The sequence below is a fragment of the Mastomys coucha genome, chromosome X (genome assembly GCF_008632895.1).
Source record: "Mastomys coucha isolate ucsf_1 chromosome X, UCSF_Mcou_1, whole genome shotgun sequence".
In the NCBI taxonomy this organism is placed as follows: Eukaryota; Metazoa; Chordata; class Mammalia; order Rodentia; family Muridae; genus Mastomys; species Mastomys coucha.
This window is the reverse complement of record NC_045030.1, coordinates 89,859,334-89,884,678: the sequence shown is the minus strand read 5'-3', so window position 1 is coordinate 89,884,678 and position 25,345 is coordinate 89,859,334.

Genomic DNA, 25,345 nt, shown 5'->3' with positions numbered 1-25,345 from the left:
AGAAAGTAATCTTTCAACAAACCCACACAAACCTAATTCCACCTCTTACAACAAAAACAAAAGGAAGTGACAATTACCTTTTTCTTAATATCTTAATATGAAAATTAATATTACCAACATATCCTAATCGATTGAAATCCAATAATATGAGGAATTAGAAATTTGTTGATTGTCATCCAATGGTCCCTCTAACTTGGTAATTGGAGAAATAGATTCAATATTGTACAATCTATATACACTTTCAGCTTGTTTGTTTGTGACAATGTCTCACTGTGTACAACATAAGGGTCTTGAAATCTTGCTTCTCCTATCTCATCCTCTCTATTAGTAGTATTGTTTATTTCATGTTTTACATTATAGTATGGTTTTCAGAACAGCTTATATATTTCAAAAGTATTTTTATACCCAAAAGAAACATAGACAATTAACTAGGGAGGTGGCTTGTAAGAGAACAACAAAGAGGGAGATTGAATGCTTTGCTTGATATTTGTATCTCTTATATCAAGTTTGAAGAAGAGGGCTTTATAAGTTCCTCTTTCTCTGAGATGAAGGCTTTTCCAAATTATCACAGCTAATGAACCAAATTCTTACCCCCCCCCCAATGTCTGTGCCACCCTTCATGGATAGTCCATCTTAATACACACATCATTTCTTAAATGAATGTAACCTGTTCTCTGTGGGCTGAGAATAAAATCACTCACTCAAGTCAAATAGTTTTGACTATAGCAGGAAGTCTGTATATAAAAATTGTGCCTACAATTCATTCCTCGGCGCAGCAGAACTGTCAACGCTCAGCTTAGCTAAGACGGAGGTAAAATCCTTTGGTGATGTGAGAGTCATTGAAGTATAGCCTTATTATAATGAAATCCAATGTCTAAAAGTTCTTATTTTGGGCTTGTAACACAGTAAGAGCCAAGATTTTAAGCTCTACTAAATACAAAACAAACAAACAGAAAGACTTTATATATTTATGTTCATTTAAGAAAATACTAGTAGTGATTTATTATTTTGAAATATACAGTTAATATGTTTGGAATTATTTAAAATTTATATTGAGAAAAACATATATTTTCAGTATTGCTGTATACAAGCATCTACATAAGACTGTCAAATTGATTGTTGCTTTATGTCAAGCAACCTTTATAATACTCATTTTTATTGTTATTTATATTTTATACATTTTAAGGAACATGACAAAAAAGATATTGTAGGTGTTGAAGGGGGTTCTCTGGGAGGAGTTGGGGTACAAAAGGGAAACAAGAATGTGATTTAATTGTATTTACTTAAAATATATATTTAAATGTTGACAAATTTAGATAAATTGAAATCATGTAACTTTTCTCATCATAATGCAATAAAAGTTAAAAAAAATACCATTGAATCAAGTCATTCAATGGTGATGTTCAGGTCATCTACTTTGTCTCTGATTATATGTTGGAAGCAATCTAATTCTCTTGGTGTCTGGAATTTCACCCAAATTCGTACCACATTTCAATAAATAATGAAGAAAAATACTAACATTAAGAGGAAAATTACATACAATTAAAAATAAATTCAATACATTATAGACAATCTCATTAGAAAAATAGAACTCATAAACACATACATATATATATATATATATATATATACATCAAGTAGCAATTATAAAGCTAAAGTAAACCCTAAATCTTAAATTAATTTAAGAATTTAATATATTCCTTAAACTACATAATAAATAATGCCTGGGAGGACACATGCAAATGGGAAGATAAATCAAATCATATTTCTTACAGAAAAATAGTGATAAAATATAAATATGGAAAGGCAGAACTATAAGGCATACTGGACTTGTTGAAAGTATAATTTCCTATAGTTGGAGAAGAAAAGAGATACCATGGAGCACAATAATTTTAAATGAAATGCAGAAAAAGCAAGAAAACATGGAAATTTCCAACACAAACCTGTATGAACCATTAACATAAGGGAATAACAAGATTGACAGTTGCAAGGGAAGTTAGAACCCAAAAATTGGCACAACAGTAAATTTAGAGATCATGGAAAATGGTTGCTATTGTAGTATTGCCTTAGATACTCATATAGCTGAAGTAAAATACACCTCAGAAAAGCAACTTTATTTTTTTAAAAAAGGATTTATTATGGTTCATAAAGCATGTTATAAGCCATATTGGCTGCAGGAGTGGAGACAGCTAAAATTACAGACTATCTGGAATCAAGAATCAGAGGCTAATCATAGCTGGTGATGGGCCAGATTTCTTGTTTTATACAATCCAGGACCCCAGCCTACAGAATAGTGTTATTCTCCAGTAAGGCAGGAGGTCTTTCAACATCAGTTAACATAATCTACACAATCAGTCCCATGCTCAGAGTCTCATCTAGGTGATTTGAAATACTGTCACATTAACAATATTAGCCACCATAAGAATTAAATCCCAATATATGGGATTTTTTTATATAAGTAGGCTTAAAATTTTAAAACAAGCAAGTCATACTTGATTTTAAAAATACATTTCATCCTTCTGGTATGGGCCAGTGCCCTGAGCAAACCTTGTGCACTAGCTCTGCACCCAATCCCACAACACCCAGAAGAAACTGGTTCCATGACCTCTAACATGCCCATGATCATAGGTGAGGAGGCCACAACATCTGCCCCAAACCAGGAGTAACTTGGATCGTTGGGGGATCCAGAGACATAGGAACCCCCACTGGCCAGTGGCACCAGTTCCTTCTGGTCTGAGCCAGTGCCCTGAACAGACCTTGAGTGGTAGCTCTGTACCCAATCCCACAACACCTAGAGGAAGCTGGAATTCCAAGTGCTCTAACATGCCCAGGATCATAGGATCATACCAGTATTTCAGGATCCCAGAGACAGTTTGACTCCCAGGAGCTTTTATCCCAAGGATCTTAGGATCACAGTGTCACAGATACAGTAGACTATGAGGAGTTCTGAAACTACCAAGATAACAGGAAAGATAGGCTCTAGTAAGAGACAGTGAGTGTAGTTAGCACTAGAGATAACCAGATGGTGAAAAGCAAGCACAAGAATATAAGTAACAGAAACCAAAATTACTTGGCACCATAAAAACCCAGTTCTCCCACCATACCAAATTCTAGATACCCCATCACACCAAAAAAAGCAAGATTCAAATCTAGTCACTTCTCATGATGATGATAGAGGACTTTCAGAAGGACATAAATAACTCTCTTAAAGAAATGCAGAAGAACACAGGTAAAGAGGTAGAAGGCCTTAAAGAGGAAACAAAGGTCCCTTAAATAATTACAAGAAAACACAAACAGGTGAAGGAATTGAACAAAACCATCCAGGATCTGAAAATAGAAATAGAAACAATAAAGAAATCATAATGGGAGACAACTCTGGAGTTAAAAAAAAATCGATGAAAGAGATGAGGAGACACAGATGCAAGCATCACCAACATAATAAAAGAGATAGAGAATATTAGGTACAAAAGATACAATAGAAAAAAATTGACACAATAGTCAAAGAAAATGCAAAATGCAAGAGGCTCCTAAACCAAAACATCCAGAAAATCCATGAGACAATAAAAAAACCAAACCTAAGGATAATAGGTATAGAAGAGAGCAAAGATTCCCAACTTAAAGGACCAGTAAGTATCTTCAACAAAATTATAGAAGAAAAAATCCCTCACCTAAAGAAAGAGATGCACCTGAACATACAAGAAGCCTACAGAACTCCAAATAGACTGGACCAGAAAAGAAATTCCTCTCATCACATAATAATTAAAACAACAAATGCACAAAACAGATAGGATATAAAAAGCAGTAAGGGAAAAATATCAAATAACATATAAATGCAGACTTATCAGAAGTATAACAGACTTCTCAAAAGAGACTGTAAAAAACAGAAGATCCTGGGCAGATGTCATACAGATCCTAAGAGAACACTGAAGATTGAAATAATCCTGTGTATCCTATCAGATCACCATGGTCTAAGGCTGGTCTTCAATAACAACAAAAACAATTGAAACTGAAAAATGCTATACTCAATTATAACTTGGTCAAGGAAGAAATAAAGAAGTTAAGATGTTTTAGAATTTAACAAAAATTATGTCACATCATTCCAAAAGTTATGGGGCACAATGAAAGCAGTGCTAAGAAAAAAACTGATAGCTCTAAGTGCCTACACAAAAAAGCTGCAGAGAGCATATACTAGCAGCTTGACAATGCACCTGAAAGCTCTAGTACAAAAAGAACCAAGTATACCCAAGAGGAGTTGCCTGCAGTAAATAATCAAACTCAGGGCTGAAATCAACCAAGTAGAAACAAAAAGAACTATACAAAGAATCAACAAAGCGAGGAGCTGGTTCTTTGAGAAAATCAACAAGATAGATAAATCCTTATCCAGACTAACCAGAGGGAACAGAGACAGTATCCAAAATAATAAAACCAGAACTGAAAAGGGAGACACAGAACTGAAAAGGGAGATATAACAACAGAAACTGAGGAAATTAAAAAAAAAATCACCAGATCTTACTAAAAAAGCTATAAACAACAAAACTGGAAAATCTAGATGAAATGGATGATTTTTTATACAGATACCAGGTACCAAAGTAAAATCAGGATCAGCTATACCATCTAAACAGTCCCATTGCCCTAAGGAAATAGAAGTAGTAATTAAGTTTCCCAATGGAAAAAAAAAAAAAAAAGCCCAGGACCAGATGTGATTAGTGCAGAATTCTATCAGAACTTCAAAGAAGGCCTAATATCAATACTCTTCAAACTATGCCACAAAATAGAAACAGAAGGAACAATACCCAATTCATTTTATGAAGTCATAATTACTCTGATACCTAAACCACACAAAGACCCAAGAAAGAAAGAGAACTTTAGGGCATTTCCACTTATGAGTACTGATGCAAAAGTACTCAACAAAATTCTACCAAACCAAATCCAAAAGCACATCAAAACAATCGTCCATCAAGATCAAGTATGCTTTACTCCAGAAATGCAGGAATGGTTCAATAAACTATCCAAATAAACTCAAAGGAAAAAAAAAAAAAACACCTGATCATCTCATTAGAACCTGAGAAAGCCTTTGACAAAATACAACACCTCTTTCTTGGTAAAAATCTTGGAAAGATCAGGAAATCAAGGCCCATACCTAATCATGGTAAAAACAATATTCAGCAAACCAGTAGCCAACATCAAACTAAATGGAGAGAAACTTGAGGCAATTCCACTAAAATCAGGGAATAGACAAGGCTGCCCTCTCTGTCCCTACTATTCAATATAGTACTCAAAGTCCAAGCCAGAGCAATTAGACAACACAAGATGCAGATGACATGATCCTATATTTAAGTGACCCCAAAAATTCCTCCAGAGAACTCTTAAAGCTGACGTACAACTTCAGCAAAGTGGCTAGATATAAAATTAACTCAAACAAAGAGTAGCCTTCCTATACTCAAAGGGTAAATAGGTTGAGAAAGAAATTATGGAAAGGAAACTCTTCAGAATAGTCACAAATAATATAACATACCTCAGTGTGACTCTAACAGAGCAAGTGAAAATTTTGTGTGACAAAAATTTCACTGCTCTGAAGAAAGAAATTGAAAAAGATCTAAGAAGATGGAAATATCTCCGATGCTCATGGATTGGAAGGGTTAATATAGTAAAAATGGCCATCTTGCTGAAATCAATCTACAGATTCAATGTAATCCCCATCAAAATTCCAACACAATTCTTCAAAGATTTAGAAAGAGCAATTTGCAAATTCATTTGGAATAAAAAAAATCCCAGAAGAACAAAAACTATTATCAAGAATAAAAGAAATTCTAGGGGAATCATCATCGATGACATAAAACAGCACTACAGAACAATAGTGATAAAAACTTCATTGTATTGGTACAGACATGGGCAGGAAGATCAATGGAATAGAATTGAAGACCCAGAAATGAACCCACACACCTATGATCACTTGATCTTCGACAAAGGAGCTAAAACCATCCAGTGGGAAAAATACAGCATTTTCAACAAATGGTTCTACTAGAGGTCAACATAAAGGAGAATGCAAATTAATCCATTCTTATTTCCTTGTACAAAACTCAAGTTTAGTCCTCTGTTGAGGGACATCTGGGTTGTTTCCCATTTCTGGCTATTATAAATAAGGCTGCTTGAACATAGTGAAGCATGTTTCCTTATTACATGTTGGAGCATCTTCTGCGTATATGCCCAGGAATGGTATAGTTGGTTCCTCAGGTAGTGCTATGTCCAATTTCCTGAGGAACCAGCAAACTGATTTCCAGAGTGGTTGTACCAGCTTGCAATCCCACCATCCATGAAGGAGTGTTCCTCTTTCTCCACAACCTCGCCATCATCTACTAAACCAAGAATCAAAAAGTACACATGGTGGGACTCATGGCTCCAGCTGCATATGTATCAAAGGATGGCCTTGTAGGAGAGGCCGTTGGTCCTCTGAAGGTTTTATGCTCCAGTGTAGGGGAATGCCAGGGCCAGGAATCCGGAGAAGCAAGGGAAGGGGGGAGGGAACAGGTTTCTTTGTTTTTTGTTTTTTGTTGTTTTTTGTTTTGTTTATTTGAGGGGAAACCAGGAAAAGGGATATCATTCAACATGTGAATAAAGAAAATATATAATAAAAAAACCCTCAATGTCAAGTGGATCAAGAACATCCTCAGAAAACCAGATACACTGATACTAGTAGAAGAGAAAGTGGGGAAGAGCCTGCAATATATGGGCAAAGGGAAAATTTTCCTGAACATAACACCAATGGCTTATACTCTAAGATCAAGGGTTGACAAATTGACAAATGGGACCTTATAAAATTGCAAAGCCTCTGTAAAGCAAAGGACACTGTCAATAGGACAAAATGGCAACTAACAGATTGGGAAAAGATCTTTACCAATCCTACATCTAATAGAGGGCTAATATCTAATATATAAAAAATAACACAAGAAATTAGGCTCCACACAATCAGATAATCCTATTTAAAAATGGGTACAGAGCTAAATAAAGAATTATCAACTAAGAAATCTTGATTGTTTGAGAAGCACCTATAGAAGTGTTCAACATCCTTAGTTATCAGGGAAATGCAAATCAAAACAATTCCACCTCACACAAGTCAGAAATGGCTAAGATCAAAAACTCAGGTGACAGCAGATTCTGTCAAAGATGTGGAGAAAGAGGAGCACTCTTCCGTTGCTGGTGGGATTGCAAGGTGGTATAACCACTCTGGCAGTCAGTTTGTTGGTTCCTCAGAAAATTGGACACAGTATTACCCTAGGACACAGCTATACTACTCATGGACACATACCCCAAAGATGCTCCAACATATAACAAGCACGCATGCTCTCCTATGTTCATAGCAGACTTACTTATAATAGACAGAAGCTGGTAAGCACGTAGATGTCCTTCAACAGAGGAATGGATACAGAAAATGTCATACATCTACACAATGGAGTACTTCTCAGCTATTAAAAATCATGAATTCATGAAATTCTTAGGCAAATGGATGGAACTAGAAAATATCATCCTGAGTGAGGTAACCCTATCACAAAAGAGCACACATGGTATGCACTCACTGATAAGTCGATATTAGTGGAGAAACTCAGAATATACAAGATATAATTCACAAACCACATGAAGCTCAAGAAGGAAGACTCAAGTGTGGGTGATTTGGTCCTTCTTAGAAGAGCAAACAAAATACTCACAGGAGCAAATATGGAGACAAAGTGTGGAGCAGAGACTGAAGGAATGACCATCCTGAGACTGCTCCACATGGGGATTCATGCCATATATAGTCACCAAACCCAGACACTGTTGTGGATGCCAACAAGTGAATGCTGACAAGAATCTGATATAGCTGTCTCCTGAAGGGCTCTGCCAGAGCCTGACAAATACAGAGGCAGTTGCTTGCAGCCGACTATTGAACTGATTATGGGGTCCCCAATGGAGGAGTTAGAGAACGGACTGCAGGAGTTGAAGGGGTTTGCAACCCTACAGTAAGAACATCAATATCAACCAACCAAAGCCCCAAGGGCCTAAAACACCAACCAAGGAGTACACATGGAGGGACCCATGGCTCCAGCCTTATATGTAGCAGAGGATGGAGTTAATAGGAGCAGAGGCCCTTGGTACCTTAAAGGTTCAATGCCCCAGTATAAGGGAATGGTAGGGTGGGGAGGTAGGATTAGGTGGGTGTGTGGGTGGAGGCACACCCTGATAAGAGGAGGAGGAGGGAGGATGGGATAGGGTGTCTCTAGGGGGAAAATCGGGAAAGAGGATAACATTTGAAATGTAAATAAAGAAAATATCCAATAAAAATACATTGTTTATATTTGGTGCATCTTAAACATGAGAGCATATAAAGTTTGAAAGTAAAGGAATGGAAATATAATTAAAACTAGACTAAAATAAAAACTAACAGAAAAAATAAGGAAAGAGAAATAGACATGTCAACAACAACAGAACATTTTAAACAAACTTTGCTGTAATAAATATAAGAAAAGAAGAAAGATCAGTAGAAAGTAATAGAAATTTTCTTCTACACATGTAGAGCCCAAAGAACTCAAACTGTGAAATATGCATTTAAATTTGGTGGTATCAGACGAAAATAGCACATGCCTTTAATCCCATCACTTGGGAGGCAGAGGCAGGCAGATTTCTGAGTTTGAGGCTAGCCTGGTCTACAGAGTGAGTTCCAGGATAGCCAGTGCTACAGAGGGAAACCCTGTCTTGAAAAAAAATTGGTGGTATCTTAGTTATGATTTTTATTGCTGCATCTAAACATTGTGGCCAAGTAGCAAGTTGGGAAGAAAAGGAATCCATAGGTGGAGCAGTCCCCAGTAGTCCCTTCCTTCTGTCTCTGTTCCATTTTTTGTCCCTGTTTTTCCATTGGACAGGAACATTTCTGGGTTAAAAACTTTGAGTTGCATGGGTGGTCCCATGCCTTGACTGGGGGCTGGAGGCTTGCCTATCTATTGGAGGTGGTCTCTACAGGTTCTATTTCTCCCTTCTTTGCGCATTTCAGCTAAAGTCATTCCTCTGGGTCCTGGGAGCCTCATGTTTCCCTGGTGTATGGGACCCTCCAGTGGCTATCCCCAGTTCCTCATCACCCCTGCTACATAGTTTGTTTGAAATCCTGACCCTATGTAACCTCTCTCCCATCTCCTCCAGTTCCTGATACTGGTAACCTTATTTCTTCCCCTCCTTTCTCCCTTCTTGGTCCCTCTATCCCTAAACCACTTATGATCATCCTATACACCCCTAATGCAGGACTAAAGCATCCACACTCTTTTCTTATTTTCTTCTAAGCTCCATATGGTCTGTAGATTATATCATGGGCGTTGTGAGCTTTTTCATAATATCTACTTATTAGTGAGTACATACCATATGTGTTCTTTTGTGTCTGGGTCACCTCACTCAGGATGACATTTTCTAGTTCCATCCATTTGCCAAAGAATTTGATGAAGTCATTGTTTTTAATCAATGAGTAGTTCTCTGTTGTGTATATGTACCACATTTTCTGTATTCATTCTTCTGTTGAGGGACATATGGGTTCTTTGCAGCTTCTGGTTAATATAAATAAGGCTGCTATAAACATAGTGGAACATGTGTCCTTGTTATATGTTGGAGCATCTTCTGGTATATGTACAGGAGTGATATAGCTGCTGAGTCTTCAGGGAGAACTATTTCCAATTTTCTCAGGAACCAACAGACTGATTGACAAAGTGGTTTTACTAGCAGCTTGCACTCCCACCAGAAATGGAGGAGTCTTTCTGTCTCCACATCCTCACCAGTATCTGCTCTCCTGATTGGAGTGAGGTGGAATCTCAGGGTTGTTTTGATTTGCATATCCCTGATGACTAAGGATGTTGAACATTTCTTAAGTGTTTCTCAGCCATTCCAGATTCCATAGTTGAGGATTCTTTATTTACCTTTGTACTCCACATTGTAATAGTGTTATTTGGTTCTCTGGAGTCTAACTTCTTGAGTTCTTTGTATGTTTTTTATATTAGCTCTCTATCTGATATGGGTTTGGTAGAGATCTTTTCCCAGTCTGTGGGCTAATGTTTTGTCCTATTGATAGTGTTCTCTGCCTTACAGAAGCTTTTTAATTTTATGAGGTCCCATTTGTCAATTGTTGATCTTAAAACACAAGCTGTTGGTGTTCTCTTCAGGAAAATTTCCCCTGTGCCCATGTGTTCAAGACTCTTAACCAATTTTCTCTTCTTTTATATTTAATATATTTGGATTTATGTGGAGATCCTTCATCCTCTTGGACTTGAGCTTTGTACAAGGACATACGAATGGATTGATTTGCATTCTTCTACATGCTAACCACCAGTTGAGCCAGGACAAATTTTTGAAATTCTACATTTTTTTTAAGGGATGGTTTTAGCTTCTTTGTCAAATACCAAGTGATCATAGGTGTGTAGGTTCATTTCTGGGTCTTTAAATCCATTTCATTGATCCATGTTCCTGTCACTATACTAATACCATGCTGTTTCTTTCTTTCTTTCTTTCTTTCTTTCTTTCTTTCTTTCTTTCTTTCTTTTTTATCACTATTGCCCTGTAATAGATTTAGGTCAGGGATGGTAATTCCCCCAGAAGTTCTTTTATTGTTGAGAATAGTTTTCATTATCCTGGGATTTTTGTTATTCCAAATGAATTTGCAAATTGCTCTCTCTAACTCTATGAAGAACTGTGTTAGAATTTTGGTGGGGATTGCATTGAATCTGTAGATTGCTGTTTGTAAGATGGCAATTTTTACTATATTGATCCTCCCAATCCATGAGCATGGGAGATCTTTCCATTTTCTGAGGTCTTCTTTGATTTCTTTCTTCAGAGATTTAAAGTTCTTCTTATACAGATCTTTCTCTTGCTTGATTAGATTCACACCAAGATAATTTTTTATTATTTGTAACTATTGTCAAGGGTGTTGTTTTCATAATTTCTTTCTCAGCCCATTTATCCTTTGAATAGAGGAAGGCTACTGTTAATTTTATATCCAGCTACTTTGCTGAAGTTGTATATCAGAGCTTTAGGAGCTCTCTGGTAGAATTTTGCAGGTCTTTTATGTATACTATCATATCATCTGCAAATTGTGATTGTTGTTCCAAATGCAGGGGGATGGCCTGGGCTGCAGCCCTGGCCTGTGGTTCTCTCTCTCTCTCTCTCTCTCTCTCTCTCTCTCTGGAGGCAGAGTGCCTGCTACTGAGGTCTCTCTCTCCTCCCCCCCAGGGGCTGAACTGTTTGTTTCATGGTAACTTAATTAAAAGGGAGGTAATATATAAATGAGTTATTTTATTGTAGGAAGGAGAAATATGCTAGTTAAGTAGAAAGAAAGAAAGGAGAGGAAGGAGAGAGAGAGAGAGAGGAAGAAGAGGGAGAAGGCAGAGAACAAAAAGCAGAGAGGAGAGAGAGCAAGAGAGTGAGAGGAAGAATGAGAAAGGAAGTAAGAGTAAGAGCAAGAAGGGAGAAAAGTAAGAGAACAGGAGAGCAAGAGAGTGACGAAGTAAGAGTAGGAGAGTAAAAAAGTGAGGAGGGGACAAACCACCCCTTCTATTGTATAGGGCGTGGCGTGCCTGGCTTGTGGTCAGATGACTGTGTGTAAGGTCCAGCTAGAGCACACATCTCCTCCAGGGGCAGCTGTGAAGGGTCTGGGCTGAAATCTGAGCCATTGGTCTCAGAGCAATCAAAGAATGCCTACCATCCCTTGCGAACAAATTTACTTTGCTCAGTGGGTCTCAGGAGTTCCGAGGTGGCCTCTCTGTTGGACTCCGGCAGTCAGAACTGCCCACTGCCCCACAAGTGATACCTTGACTTCCTAGCAATTTGTATCCCTTTGATCTCCTTTTGTTGTCTAATTCCTCTCTCTAGAACATCCAGTACTATATTGAATAGGCAGGGAGAGAGTAGGCTGCCTTGTCATATTCCTGATTGTAATGGGATTGCTTTGAGTTTCTTTCCATTTAGTTTGATGTTGGTTATTTGTTTGCTCTATGTTGCTTTTATTATATTTAGATATGAACACTGAATTCCTGATCTCTCCAATACTTTTAACATGAATGGGTGTTGTATTTTATCATAGGCTTTTTCCACATCTAATGAGATGATCTTGTGGCTTTTTCTTTGACTTTGTTTATTTAGTGGCTTACATTGGTGGATTTCCATATGTTGAACCATCCCTGCACTCCTGGGATAAAGCCTACTTTATCATGATTGATGGTTATTTTCATACGTTCTTGGATTTGGTTTGCAAGATTTTTATTGAGTATTTTTGCATTGATATTCATAAATGAAATTGGTCTATAGTTCTCTTTCTTTGTTGCGTCTTTTTGTGGTTTAGGCATCAGTGTAACTGTGGTTTCATAGAAAGATCAGTTCTTTTTTAAGTGTGTGGTGTTGGAATCTCCTACTATTCTTATGTAAGGTGCAATATGTGCTTTGAGCTTCAGTAATGTTTCTTTTATAAATGTCTGTGCCCTTGCATTTGGGGCATAGATTTTCAGAAATGAGAGTTTCTCTTGGTGGATTTTTCCTTTGATGAGTATGTAGTGTCCTTTCCCATGTTTTTTTGATAACTTTTGGTTAGAAGTCTATTTTATTAGATATTAAAATGTCTGCTCCAGCTTGTTTCTTGGGATCTTTTGCTTGAGAATCTTTTTTTCCCATCCTTTTACTTTGAAGTAATATCTTTGTTACTGAGGTGTGTTTCCTATATGCACCAAAATGTTAGATCCTGTTTATGTATCCAGCCTCTTAGCCTATGTCTTTTACTGGGGAATTGCGTTCATTGATGTTGAGAGATATGAGGTGTAGCCCACGCAGTCATCTCGCCAGCAAGAAGACACGCGGACACTAGGTTCCTTCTGCAGCAACATTTATTGTCCTCATCCATAGGGAAAAAAGGGGTCAAACCAATAATCCACACTGCTTATATACACCACAGTGCAGCGTGTCTGCCCACAGTGTGGCATGTCTGCCCATGATTGGCTGTTCGCTCATTACCCTACGTAATGCCCCGGGATGGGCTGTGACATGGCGTCTTTTTCACTCTACGCACATGCGCAAACAGTTCTCTACGCACATGCGCAAACAGTTGTTTACTAAGAGTTGACAGCAGAAATAGGCGCCATCTTGCCATGGCGAATGTCTCTCCAGCTTCACCGCTCCCCACAATGAGGGACCAATGATTGTTGGTTCCTGTTATTTTTGTTCTTAGAGGTAAAATTATATTTGTATATTTCTCTTCCTTTGGGTTTGTTGTGAAAAGATTAATTACTTGCATTTTGCAATTTCCATCCTTGTGTTGGACTTTTTCTTTTATTATCCTCTGTAGGTCGGCATTAGTGGAAAAATATTGTTTAAATTGGGTTTTATCTTGGAATACCTTGGTTTCTCCATCTATGGTAATTGTGAGTTTTGCTGGGTAAAGTAGCCTGAGCTGGCATTTGTGTTCTCCTAGGATCTGTATGACATCTCCCCAGGATATTCTGGCTTTTAGTGTCCCTATTGAGAAGTCTGTTACAATTCTGATAGGTCTGCCTTTATATGTTACTTGATACCTTTCCCTTACTGTTTTCAATATTCTTTCTTTGTTCTGTGCATTTGGTGTTTTAATTTCTTTTCCGGTCAAATCTGTTTGGTATTATGCAGGTTTCTTGCATGTTTATGGGCATTTCTTTCTTTAGGTTAGTGAAGTTTTCTTCTATAATTTTGTTGAAGATGTTTGCTGGCCGTTTGAGTTGTGGATCTTCACTCTCTCCCATACCTATTATTCTCAGGTTTGGTTTTTGCATTTTGTCCTGGATTTCTTGAATGTTTTGATATAGGAACTTTTTGCTTTTTGAAATTTCCTTGACTGTTGTGTCAATGTCTTCTATTGCATCTTCTACACCTGAGATTCCTAGGTTTTCCATCTCCATGGCTTTCTCTCTTTGCATTTTCTTTAATGTTTCTATTTCCATTTTTAGATCGTGGATGATTTTGTTCAATTCCTTTACCTATTTAATTGTGTTGTCATGTATTTCTTTAAGGTATCTATATGTTTCCTCTTTAAGGGCTTCTACTTGTTTACTTGTGTTCTCCTGTACTTTTTTAAGGGAGTTATTTATGTCCTTCTTAAAGTCCTCTATCATCTTCATGTAATGAGAATATATACATATACATATATATACATATGTGTATATATGTGTATATATATGTACATATATGTATGTATATATATATGTACATATATATACACATATATACACATATGTATATATATGTATATGTATGTATATATATATATATGTATATATATATATATATATATTGCTTTATAGGTGTGTTGGGGTATCCATGACTTGTTGTGGTAGGAGAACTGGGTTCTAATGTTGCCAAATCAAATTGGTTTCTGTTGCTTATGTTCTTATACTTGCCTTTTGCCATCTGGTTATCTTTGGTGTTATCTGGCCTCCCTGTCTCTAATAGCAGCCTGCCCTTCTGCTGAGCCTGTGATCCTGTTATCCTGTGGTCCTGGATGTGTCAGATTATCTAGAGAGTAGAGCTGCAACTTGGGTGTGGGCTGTGTAGGTTTGGATCTGGAGCCAAGGCTCTGCTCCTGGCACAGGTGGAAACCAGAAGGTGTATCATAGGTCTCTGACTCAAGCTTTGTACTATTTAGTTAGCCAAAAACAATACTAAATAAGGCCACATAGCTAATTATATCCTTTAAACTGTACATAATGGTCAATGTTTACAAACTGTCTTTTTTATAACCTTTGGGGTCATAGTCATGCAGTGAAGGTAGCAAAGTATCTGAATATTAAAATATATTTTTCCTATAGTACTGCACACTTTTACAAAGTAATCCTGGATACATTTCAAGTCAGTAACTCTAATGACATTCTTCAATTTTTCATATTACTGAATCCTCAGAACAAAAGTGTCCCTAACAATAGGGTGCAGATTTTCTCACTAACTCATTTTGATTTCCATTGAAACCTTTTCTTCATACTAACATGGACTCTCTAAAAGGTCTTCAGACTTTTTAAAAGCTGGATGTGGAGACTAAAGACAGAAGCTATTTATTTGGGAAATGAATTATCCTAATCTATCACAGTCATTTCTACATTACAAAAATGAAGGGAGTAAATGAAGAATGACAAGGAGAGAGTCAAATGAACACTGACAAAAAAAAGGCTGATTTGAAGCAGATAGTTTTAGGCTCTTAGATGAGGTAGAATTTCATAACACTAGAAACTACTTATCTGGTGTGTGGTTGTTAAAAGATCATTGATGTACATGGTTAAATTGGCTTAGGAATTTAAAACATCAAAGTCTTCCCAACTCAGTCCCTTACACAGCATTTTTTGTTTTGGTTTGGTTTTTTTTTTAAAAAACAGTATTTCTCTGTGTAGCCCTGACTGTCCTGGAACTCACTTTCTCACTCTGTAGACCAGGCTGGCCTCAAACTCAGAAATCTGCCTTCCTCTGCCTCCCAAGTGCTGGGATTAAAGATGTGAGCCACCACTGCCTGGCTAGCATATTCATTTCTAATCAATTGATGAAATATATTCTTCCAATTACTCAGAATATGCTAGTGTAACAATCAATGTGTCAGACTAGTGGTTTTCAAACTTTATATTGTGCCAATGCATGCCTCCATCTTCCCCAACTCCATTCCCTTATTATAACACTCTGGCAGCATTTTCACTCCAGAACTTCTGGCTCTTAATTTTGGGGTGAGATCTTACACTTGATATTGTAAACAATCCCTGGTCTCTGAGGCTGTTACTCTTCTTGGACTACCATAATAAAACATGGCAGACTGGGTCATATAAATATCATAAATTTATTTCTCACAATTCTGGAAGCTAAGAAGCACAAAGTTGTGGTCCCAACAAGAACAATTTTATTCAGAGACCTTGTTTTCTGGTATGCATGAGGCTCCTGCAATCTCTCTGAGTGTACCCATAGTGTCTTCTTTGCACCAGCAAAAAGACAGGGGAGTCTTTGATACCTGTGACTCTATTGATAAGCATACCAGCCCTATTTTATCAGGACTAGACCTTTATTAAGACTAGATAAACTATTATCTTTCACTGCTTGAACATCTCTACCATTAAATGCAATTGACTGGAGTTAAGAGCTTTAATGTATGGTTGTAGTGCACTCAACCACACATTAAGACAATGCTTTTGTCATTCTCTAGAACCTCAGTGTATCAAATAGTATGTTAGGTATTTCAAGGTACTCATGCATTAACACATACACAAAAAAATACTGCACTCCACAGCTTCTGCTATTCTTAATAACAGATATTGCCTGATAAAACATCTAAGGAACAAAATATGACCATATAAAATAAAGGCTTTCTTTTGTATGCATTTAAACATTAATGTACTTAGTTGATATATGTTTAGTACAAATATAATATATAAAATATAATAATATATTTAAATATTTAATTAAATATATATATGAAATCAGCTGTTAAGTGCTTAAGAATGTATCACAAAACATGTACAGTAGTATCATAATTCAACATATTTTAAAAGCTAACACAACAAATATTCATATAGGAAATTGCCAAAGCAATACCATAGAATTTTTACATGTAATATCTTGGTTAAAATAAAAAGACATTGCTTTGCCTGAAAAAAAAAGCTGTGTCAAATATGATAAAAGGTAAAATTGGTAAATTGAGCCAGAGTTTCAAGAGTAAGAATTGCAGTTCCTATAATCTTCTAATACAAAGATAACATGATGAAAGAGATAAAGAAAAACATGGACACTGTATAAATATTCTATCTAGATAGCATAGGGTAGTATGTCATTCATAGTTTTCTGTTTTTTCTTTGCTGTCTTTTGATATTTTTAAGTGTAAAATATTAATGACTATTGACATAACTTACTTCTTTGAATTCACTGCTCCAAGTTGAGAGAAGGGGCCACTTACCGATTTCAAAAATTTTAGCACAGAATTGTTCCTGTCAAAAGGAAATGTAGGGACAAAATACAGAGAAGAGATTAAAGAAAGGCCATATAGAGACCACCCCACCTTGGGATCCATCTCATCTGTAGACAACAAATCATGACACTATTGCTGATGCCAAGGAAAATATGGCTGTCCTCTGAGAGGCTCTGCCAGCACTTGACTAAGATAGTTGCACATACTCACAGCCAACCATAAGACTGTGCCCAGGGACACCAATGGAAGAGTTAGGAAAAGGATGGAGGAGCTGAAGGGGATTGCAACCCCATAGGAAAAACAATGATATCAACTTCTGGAGCCCCCAAAGTTCCCAGGGCTAAACCACAAACCAAAGAGTGCACATGGAGGAAACCATGGCTCCAGCTGCATCTGTAACAGAGTTTTACCTTAGGTCAATCAATGGGAGGAGAGGCGCTTGGTCCTGTGGAAGATTGTTGCCCCAGCAAAGGGGGTTGTTAGAGGGGTGAGGCAGGACTTGGTGGGTAGAGGGGTACTCTCTTAGAGAAAAAGGGGAGGGGTTAGGGGATGGGGGTTTGTAGAAGGGAGACTGGGAAGAGGAATAACATTTGACATGTAAATAAATAAAATAATAAATTAAAATAAAAGAAAATTTTCAGCAAATCTTGGTTTGTAAAAAAAAAAAAAAAAAAGATTCTTCATTCTTTTCCATGCTATAAGCTACACAGTCCCAAGTCAGATAACTCTAATTAAAAATAAAATTTTGTGTCGTTCAAAAATGTATGCTGTACATCAATTCAATATTATTAGAAAATTAAAAGCCTATAATTTGAGAGAGCCTTTGGAAATGTACACAACATACTTTGAACAATAGATTCTACCCTCATGTATTTCTAGTAGATACTAATAAACTCTTATGATACTTTATTTTCTACTTGTTTTCAGTTTTAATGTATTACATCTCTAGGGGGCTACTTTATTAATAGACTGGGTAACATCTATAAGTTTATTATTCTGTTTATGACTTTTTACTTATGCCATATGGTTAAAATCAATGCTTTTCAGGTAAGCTTGAAGAAAAAAATAAAATTAGTTCAAAGATTGCATCATTAAAGTTTATTTTATTGTCTTTGTTCACTTAGAGTAGCTAAAATTAGAACTATCCTAATTATTATATTTTATAATTGAAAAAGAAAACTGTCCTTAAACATATCTCAGAACTCTCATTAAGGGAATAAGAAAGAAATCTTAATTTTAAAATAATACTCATATTTACTTTACTCTACTCTTCCCACACCCCTACCTCCGATTTTTGTTTTGTTTTGTTTTCTCTCTTTAAAATCCATCAAGAATCCAATTGTTTTGTCTAAATATTAATAGAAATGGAGCCTGTCATGGAACATGGTCAACCTAGCAAAGGTGACACCAGTAAAGAAGGTTAATTCTAGCCTCCTCAGCCATATCAAATTCTATAAGCACATTAGCGAGGTATAGAACTTCATACTTGCTTTCTACCCTATGCTAGAAAATTTGTCTGCCTAGAGCTTGTATAGGTCTTATGTATCACTTCACAGTCACAATGACTGTGCATTCATGTGTACACCTTGCTTGTTGTATCCAGAAAATATTCTTTCCTTTTAGTCATGTATGACTTATTGTTCTAACAATTTTCCTGCCCAGTCTTAGGCATAGAATCCTGAGTCTGGGAGAAAGAATTTGATACAACCATTTTATTTAGATCTCAACACACTGTAGTCACTTATTCTGAATGTTGATCAGTTGTGGGTCTCTGTGTTAAATGAATCCTACTCTAAGAAGCTCTCCAATGAAAGTTGAGAGGTACACTTATCTATGGAAATAGCTTATTAGGAGTCTTTTCAACAATGTTTTCATTTAGCAGAAATATATTAGTAGATTTGTTCCTAGGGCTTATGGCTTATCTAGTCACTTGGTCTTAGTTCTGATAATGGTACCAGGTATGGGTACCATCTTGTGAAAGGGACCTTAAATACAATTAGTGAGTAATCAGCCATTTCCATAACAATTATATCACTATCATATCAGCTAGACATATTTCCACCCTCAAGAATCACAACTGAGTAAATATGGATGATTACTTTTCTCCTCCTGAAGTCTACTTTGCCCTACTATGAATGGTATAAGAACAAAGCTTCCAGGATAGTACCAGCTTCTTCCATAGTGTGTGATTCAAATATGTGGTTTCTTCACATTTGAGTTTTACTATTGAATTCTAGAGGAGAGATAACTGCATGGACCACAACTTGATGGACAACAGCCTGTACTCATTAGTTCTATGGAACCTCATTAGCTTATAACTTCAAAAGAAGTAAAAAGTTCCTGGCACTAGGCTTTTTATTTGTTAGATATGTATATACTTTTTTATTAGATATTTTCTTAATTTACATTTCAAATGTTATCTCCTTTCCTGATTTCCCCTCCAAAACCCGCATATCCCATTCTCCTTTCCCCTGCTTACCAACCCACCCACTCCCATTTCCTGGTCCAGGCATTCCCCTACACTGGGGCATCCAGCCTTCACAGGACCAAGGGCCTCTCTTCCCACTGATGACCGACTAGGCCATCCTCTGGTACATATGCAGCTGGAGCCATGGGTCCCTCCATATGTACTCTTTGGTTGATGGTTTAGTCCCTTGGAGCTCTGGGGTTACCGGTTGGTTCATACTGTTGTTCCTCCTATGGGGCTGTAAGCTCCTTCAGCTCCTTCAGCTCCTTCAGCTCCTTCAGTCCTTTCTCTAGCTCCTCCATTGGGGACCTTGTACTCAGTCCAATGGTTGGCTATGAGCATCCACCTCTGTAGAGCCTCTCAGGAGACAGCTATATCAAGTTCCTGTCAACAAGCACTTGTTGGCATCCACAGTAGTGTCTGGGTTTGGTGACTGTATATGGGATGGATCCCCAGGTGGGGCAATCTCTGGATAGTCTGAGTGCAGGTAGATATGCATATACTTGCAGAACATACACACACACACTAGTGTAGATATACACTAGTATATATACACTATATATACAAAAACATTTATTTCACTAATATAGCATAACTAAAAAGTCATATATAATATCTTCATGAGCATTTATTATTACTTATTTTCTTGATGACTGTTGTTCTGACAAGGGTGAGATAGTATTTCAATACTGTTTTGGTTTGAATTTCTCTGATGGCTAATGATGTTGAACATTTCTATGTGTGTGTGTGTGGGGGGGTTATTGGCCATTTGTATTTTAACTTTTGGGAAATGTCTTCTCATTTAATTACCTCATTTATTGATATAGGTTATTTAATTTCTCACTAATTTTTTCTGAATTCTTTCTTAAATCTAGATTTTAGCTATCTGTCAGACATATAACTAGGGAGAATTTTATCCTATTCTGTGGACTGTCTCTCCATTTGAGTTTTGTTTTATTTTGCTGTTTAAAAAATGTGCTTGCATTTATTTGTTTGTTTATTTGAAGAGGTCCCATTGGATAATTCTTGCTGTCTTTTCCCAAGCAATTAAAGTTCTATTCAGAAACTTCTTGGCCATACTGATATGCTGAAGTGTCTTCCTTACTTTTGATTCCATCAGTTTTACTGTTTCAGGTCATAAATTGAGGGTTTTCATCCATTTGTTATTGATTTGTGTACAGTGCAAGACATAGGACTCTAATTTCCTTTTTTAAGTGGAAATTCAATTTAGCCAAAATCATTTTTCAATAGATAATCATCTTTCCAATATGTATTTTTGGTATCTCTGTCAAAACTTATATTGCTATGACTACATGGATTTCTATCTGGTTTCTCTTTTCTGTTCCATTAATCAGTATATTTGTTTTGCACTTATATCATGTTTTGTTGTTGTTGTTCTCTTTGCTGTTGCTATTTTCTTCTTTTATTCTTGTGGCTCTGTAGTAAAACTTAAAATTTATGATGATGATATGTCAGTTTTTCACATTTGTTCTTTTTTCATTCATTTGATTTTCCTTATTACAATTACACTAAGCATATTTTTTCTTATTAGATATTTTCTTTATTTACATGTAAATTTCTCCTTTCCCAGTTTCCCCTCAAAAAAAACAAAAAAACAAACAAAAACAACAAAAACAAACCCCTTTTGCCTCCCCCCTCCCTATGCCTGCCACCCCGCTATATCACTCCTGGGCATATACCCAAAAGATGCTCCAATAAACTTATGAAATTCTTAGGGAAATGGATGGATCTGGAGAATATCATCCTGAGCGAAGTAACCCAATCACAAAAGAGCACATATGGTAGGTACTCTCTGATAAGTGGTTATTAGCCCAGAAGTTTGGAATACAGGAAGAACACACAAACCACAAGGAACTCAAGAAGAAGGAAGATCAAAAGGTGGACATTTCATTCCTTCTTAAAAGGGGGAACCAAATACCCATGGAAGGAGTTGCAGAGATTAACTATGGAGCAGGGACTGAAGGAAGGGCAAGCCAGCCTAAATATAGCTATCTCCTGAGAGGCTCTGACAGAACCTGACTAATACAGATGTAGAGGCTCACTAAGCATATTTTTAATGATGAGCATTTGTTTTATCAATTATGTTTATATGGCTTCTGGATTTTTGTTTGTATAATTATTTTCAAATTTTGAATTGCAAAAAGAAGTCTCTTAAATGTCAATGTGTTTTTTTTTTTCATTTTTGTATATCTAAATCTTTTTTCCACTGGAAATTAAATTGCAGAAACAGAAAGTATAGATTAAATTTTACTCCATACAATTACTTATCTACCAAATCCAACTTGACTTTCACTGCTTTGATTGTTTGCCAGCATCACATTTAGTACTTTTTTTTCCAGTGTTATTTCCAGGCTAAAGATTCAGTGTAGAAGTATTATGGTACCATCTGTCTGTCACTGGTTTGACTATGACAAATACTTAAATGTAGGCTTTTTTTATGAAGTTGATATATTTTGTATTTTGACACAAAGGGAAACACTTAACAAAAAATTGTCTTAAAGTCTGTGAGTACTTCTTCACACCTGAAAATTTAATATCTTTTCCATTCTCCTACACAATATGTCTGCTACAGTTACCCTTGCTTTCCAAGATTTCTCAAACAAAGTTCAGAAACTCCCTCTTGCATTGCCCATCACTATTCCCTGTTTTGCACAATGGGGCAAAGCAAGATATCAAAAAAAAACTCATATGTACTTAAATTTTCCTTTTACTTATTGCATGGGAGTTGGATGCTGCAAGTAATTAAATTATTTTTAGCCTCTGCTTTATGAGCTCTCTATGGTAATTTTGCAACTCACTTTGGCGCTCACATTGAGTATTTCCAATTAGCATCCTGTTGTATAAGCCATTTATCATGTTCATAATTTTCTTTGTTACTCTATTGCTTGCCCTTTCAAAATATTAAGTTTAAATATTCTAACAAGATTGTGGTTCTCTTAATTTTACCTTTTTCTTTTGTTTTTGGTTGCTCCTATAACAAATCACCATAAAATTTTTATTACCTTAATTAAGTGCTCAAAACTGTACTATTATTTCTTCTTTTACTTATTTTCTTTTGTAAAGTTGTTTTTAATGATTTTATTTATTTCTACCCCAAATGTTGTGCCTCTCCTGGTCCCCCCTCACAGAATCTAGCCCACAACACCTGTACTTTTTTCCACTAAGAGGGTGCTAACCCGGGTATCTCTCTCCCCTGAGGCATCAAGTCTCTACAGGATTAGTTGCACCCTCTCTCACTGAGGCCAGATAAGGCAATTCTTTGCCACTTATTTGCCAGGAGCCTCAGACCAGCCCTGGTATGCACCTTGGTTGGTGGCTCAGTCTCTGGGAGTTTCCAATGGGTCCAGGTTAGGTGACACTATTGGTCTTTTTATGGGGTTGCCATCATCCCCCTCAACTCTTTTAATCATTCCCTTAACTCTTCCATAGGGATTCCTGACCTCCATCCAATGCTTGTGTGTGAGTATCTGCATCTGTCTGAGTCAGCTGTTAGTAGAGCCTCTCAGAGGACAGCCATGCTAGGCTCCTGCCTTCATGCACAGCATAGTGTCAGTAATAGTGTCAGGGATTCATCCTCACCCATGGTATGGATCCCAAATACAGTTGGTGCCTGGTTGGCCATTCATTCAGTCTCTGCTCCATTTTTGCCCCTAAATTTCTTTTAGACAGGAACAATTTGGAGTTGAATGTTTTGTAAGTGGCTTGGTGTCCTCCATTCCTCTACTGGACTACTAGAGGTGATCTCTTCAGGTTCCATATCCCCACTGTTGGCTATTTCTGCGAAGGTCACCTACATTTAGCCCTGGGAGCCTCTCCCATCTCATGGCCCTGGGACTTTCTATAGGCTTTTCCTAATCCCCTAATTCCAGGAGCTATATATTTCCATTCATTTTCCTGGCCCTTTGTGCCTTGCTCCTGTCTTCCCTCATACCTACCTGATCGTGTCTCTGCTCTCTGATCCCCCTCCTAAACAGGGCTCCCTCCCTGGGCCTTTTTCTTGTTCTTAGAAATTCTCTTCCATTTGATGTTCAGTTCTTTCTTATGTTCATGAAACTTGCTTTTTCGTTTTCTTTTGCTTGCTTTGCTCTTTCTTTATATAGTCCTAATTATACATATTGCTGTTGTTTTTGTTTATTTTTTACAGAAACTGTCTTTTGGGTTTTGTACTGGCTGGTTTTGTGTGTGAATTTGATGGAAGCAGGAGTTATCACAAAGAAAGGAGCCTCCCTTGAGGAAATGCCTTCATGAGATCCGGCTGTAAGGCATTTTCTCAACTAGTGATCAAGCGTGAGAGGGTGTGCCATGGACTGGGGTTTCTTACAGGGTCCCTTGTTCTGAGGGACGATGGGTTCTGGCTAGGTGTGCACAGGATTCGGCTTTGACAAACAGACTCGACATGAGTGGTGTAAGGTCTGAGTGTATTTCTCAGAAATGACATGAGGCTTTTACAATCATTGCATGCAAAAAAGAGATGAAAAATCTGGCAGCTTAGTAGTCGAGGTATATCTGAGGCCACCTAAAACACACTAGGTCTAAAACAGCAGCCATCTCCTCTGGACTGGTGCAGCACCCCAGGGCTTTGAGTAGGTTCAGGCTGGATGGTCTCTGCCAGAGTTCCCGGGAGGCTGCGGGTGCGTCAGCCAGGAGAATAGAGGCTTGAATCTTGAGAGTCCTAAATGCTGAATGCTCGAATCTCGAATGCTCAGTCTCTTGAATCTCTACTGGTGCTGCACCCTCTGGGCCCAAGCGCTCTGGGCCCAGGGGGCTATGGACTTCCACCTAGGTTCTGGTTCTAGTCTGAGTGCTAGAGAGTCTAAACGCTGAATGCAGACTGCCTGCTGCTGAATCTATAATGCTGAATGCTGTAGACAGTCCCTCACACACACACACACACACACACACACACACACACACACACAGTCTCAGATTGAGGTACCGCCCATCCTAGGTAAAACTCCCACTATGCTAATCTTTTGGGGAAGTAGAGACAGTCTCTTGCTAATTCTTAGAAATGGTTCAGCTGTAGTACATGACTGAGAATGAGGATTTTACTTGACCTTGTCGTGGGATAAGTCTCTCATGCTGTGAGCTTCAGTGCCCTACCCACAATGCTGGAGGCAATTAGTTTGAATAGCTTAACATTCCAAGCCAGGGTTTGACTAGGACTTTGGAACATTGGTGAAGGTCAGAGAGCAATGTCCAAATTTTCTTTTTCTAGCTGTTAAGAAATGATATCTTGGTGAGCTCCTAGCACACAAGTACGAGGACATATCTGGGCTGCCTCTGTGTTTGGGGTGCCAGGCAACAATGCAGAGGCCGGAGACTGACTTTCCTTGAAGTTTACGCCTCAAATACCGCCATCACGCAAAGTGTGCGTGGCAATTCCCTCTCTTTTATTATTTTTCAGACGGAGCTCCACAATGTCCCGCCTCATCGTGGCTAGGGATTTCAGAAGAACTCTAAAGGCAAATGGAAGCACAATAATTACTATTAAAACAATGTCAGTAATAACACCAAGCAAGATTATGTACTGAACCCAATCCAAGGGGTTTAATGCGCTTATATTATTTTTTAATTCACTGGCCAACTCATCAATGTTCCAAGTATCTAAATGACTTTTGTTAATTTCTGAAATTATTGCCTTCAATTGTTTCATATGAGAAATATCTGTATCTTTCCACACTCTCTGCAGATGAGCCTTAGTCTACTGAAATGATATCTGACTCTTAGTGACTAACCTAACTTACAAACAACATAGCATAGGGATAAGAGACACAAGAAAAATTTATATTAGCAGCAAAAGTCCAAACAAATTTGGCTGAACAGCAGCAGTGTTAGCGGTTCTAGTTGTTGCAGTCTGTGGTGGATGTCTGCTTCTCTTGTTCTTCTCTCTCTTCTTCTCA